Below are 3,625 nucleotides of genomic sequence, written 5' to 3' on the forward strand. Positions count from 1 at the left end.
AGTCTTGGTAAGGAATAAGGTCCTTTATCCCGTGTGACACTAAGGCTAACCCCTCTAATTGTTAAAATGAATCCATTCCACTCTATTTCCTTTGATTTTTCCCCTCTGCTCACTTATCTTCAATATCTCCATCTTCTGGCTCCTTCTTTACTGCTTACAAACATGCCTGTGTGCAGCTATCCTCAAAAAACTCTCATTTGATCCTTCTTTCTCTTTTATCATACTATATCTTTTCAGCTTTTTTGGGACTAAACTCCTCATAAAGGCCATCTACAATAGATTGCTCCACTTTTTTCCTCTCACTCTAATTCTTCTTAGAAACTCACTTCTTAAAGCCTTACAATCTGGCTTCCAACTTCCTCATTCCACCAAAACTGCTCTCTCTAAATTTACTAATGATCTCTATCAATGGCCTTTGTTCCAGGCCTCATTCTTTTTGATCTATCTGAAGGCACAGTGGATCATTCTCTTCTCTTTGATACTCGATTCTTTCTAGGTTTTCAGAACACTACTCTCTCCTAATTTTCCCTCTACCCATCTGAATGCTCCTTCTCAGTCTCCTTTACTAGATCCTTATCTAGGTCACCCCCTTTAACCAGAAGTGTCCCATAGGGTTCTGTCCTGAACCTGCTTTTCTTAATTAAAAAATATTTTAATAACAAATTTCCACATAAGTTTTCTGAATTTCTATGATCCTTCTTGTCTCCCTCCCTTCTTCCTTTCCCTCTCCTGGAGCTTACAAGCAATTCAACCTGGGCTATACATGTATTTTCATGCAAAACAGATTTCCATGTCATTCATTTTTATAAGTGAGTAATCCTATAAAACTAAAACTCCAAATTATATATCCAAATAAACAAGTGATAAATCATGTGTCTTCATTTGCATTTCTATTCCAACAGTTCTTTCTCTGGAGGTGGATAGCATTCTTTCTCATAAATCTTCAGAATTGTTCTGGACCATTGTATTTCTGTTAGTAGCAAAGTCTATCACATTTAATCATTTTCAGTTACTGTATATAATGTTCTCTTGGTTCTGCTTATTTCACTCTGCAACAGTTTACATAGATCTTTCCAGCTCTTTCTGAAATCCTCCAGCTCATCATTCCTTACAGCATATTAGTATTCCATCATCATCAGATACCATAATTTGTTCAGCCATTCATTCCCCAATTGAGGGAAACCCTATAGGTTCCAATTCTTTGCCACCATAAAAAGAGAAGCTATAAATCTTTTTGTCCAAACAGGTCCTTTCCAATTTTTTTTATCTATTTGGGATATAGACCTAGTACTGGTATCACTGGATCAAAAGGTATGCATTCTTTGGGCATAATTCCAAATTGCCTTCCAGAATGATTGGATCTGTTCACAATTCCACCAGAAATGCATTAGTGTCTGGGCCTGTTTTTCTTCTCCTTCTATGATACTTCATTTAGGGATCTCATTAACTCCCATTAGTTTAGTTATCTTCTTTATGCTGACAATTCTCAAAACCCACCTTTCTGCTGAGTTCCAGTCTTCCAGTCTTCCACTTTCAATTGCCTTTCAGACATCTTGAACTGGTTGTCCAATAAACATTTTAAACTCAATTGAGGTCATCTTTCCTTCTAAACCAAACCCCTTCCTATTTTCATTATTACTTTTGAGGACAACATCCCCTAACCCTCCTCAAAATACTTTCTGTTTTTCTTCTATATAGCTTGTCTGTACATCTTTGTTTCCTTAATTTCCTACATCAGTAGATTGTGACTTTCTTGAGGCAAAGACTTTCTTTTACATTTTTGTACCCTATAGCTTAGCACAATGCATGAACCATAGATACTTAATAAATGTTTATCGACTGACTAAATCTAAAAATTATATATAACAAACAGAACTCAAAAATTCAATAATACAAGATATATTAGAGGAAAGTTAAAAGATAAAATAACATAAAATATCTACTATCAAAAATAATTTTTAGGGCAGCTGGGTAGCTCAGTGGATTGAGAGCCAGGCCTAGAGACGGGAGGTCCTAGGTTCAAATCCGGCCTCAGACACTTCCCAGCTGTGTGACCCTGGGCAAGTCACTTGACCCCCATTGCCTACCCTTACCACTCTTCCAACTATAAGTCAATACACAGAAGTTAAGGGTTTAAAATAAATAAATAAATAAATAAATAATAAAAAAAATAATTTTTAAAAGAGAGTAAAGAAGAATATTAGGAGTAACTAAGCTCCCTGAAAGGCATAGTTTTTTTTTTTAAAACTGAATACCATATTTTTTAACCTTAGAAGAAAGTTGTCCAGAATTATAGAAATCAGAGAGTAAACTAAAAATTGAACTCCACTGATAACCTGAAAGAAACCTTAAATTTAAGATATCCTGAAATATGAATATCAAATTCATAGCTTCTGCAATAAATAAAAATATAATGGAAACATTTAGGAAAAATGCATTATGCTCCAATGAATCACAGTTAGCATAAAGTTACATAGAAATTAGGGGGAACAATTAAAATTTCAAATAGTATATATTAAAAAAAACACAATTACATGGTCTGTCTTTGTGAATGTTCCATGTGCTGCTGAAAAGAAGGTGTATTCCATTTTGTCCCTATTTATTTTTCTCCATATATCTATTAACTCTAATTTTTCTAGGGTTTCATTCACCTCTCTTATCTTTCTTATTTATTTTTTGGTTTGATTTATCTAGATCTGATAGGGGAAGGTTGAGGTTCCCCCACTAGTATGGTTTTGCTATCTATTTCATCCTTGAGCTCCACTAGCTTCTCCTTTAGAAATCTGGAAGCTATACCATTTGGTGCATACATGCTGAGTACTGATATTTCTTCACTGTTTATACTGCCTTTTATTAGGATGTAGATACCTTCCCTATCTCTCTTTTTTTTAACATTTATTAATATTCATTTTTAACATGGTTACATGATTCATGCTCCACCTTTCCCCTTCAACGCCCCCAGGACCCCCCCCCACCCATGGCCGATGCACATTTCCACTAGTTTTGTCATGTGTCCTTGATCAAGACCAATTTCCAAATTGTTGGTAGTTGCATTGGTGTGGTAGTTTCGAGTCTACACCCTCAATCATGTCCACCCCGACCCATGCGTTCAAGCAGTTGTTTTTCTTATATGTTTCCTCTCCTGCAGTCCTTCCTCTGAATGTGGGTAGCATCTTTACCATAAATCTCTCAGAATTGTCCTGGGTCATTGCATTGCTGCTGGTTCAGAGGTCCATTACATTCGATTTTACCACAGTATGTCAGTCTCTGTGTACAATGTTCTTCTGGCTCTGCTCCTTTCATTCTGCATCTGTTCCTGGAGGTCTCTCCATTTCGCCTGGAACTCCTCCAGTTTATTATTCCTTTTAGCACAATAGTATTCCATCACCCGCATATACCACAGTTTGTTCAGCCATTCCCCAATTGAAGGACATACCCTCCTTTTCAAGTTTGTTGTCACCACAAAAAGCGCAGCTATGAATATTTTCGTACAAGTCTGTTTATCTATGATCTCTTTGGGGTACAAACGCAGCAATGGTATGGCTAGATCAAAGGGAAGGCATTCTTTTATAGCCCTTTGAGCATGATTCCAAATTGCCAGCCAGAATGGCTGGATCAGTTCACT

Source organism: Gracilinanus agilis, chromosome 5, assembly GCF_016433145.1.
Source record: "Gracilinanus agilis isolate LMUSP501 chromosome 5, AgileGrace, whole genome shotgun sequence".
Taxonomy (NCBI): Eukaryota; Metazoa; Chordata; class Mammalia; order Didelphimorphia; family Didelphidae; genus Gracilinanus; species Gracilinanus agilis.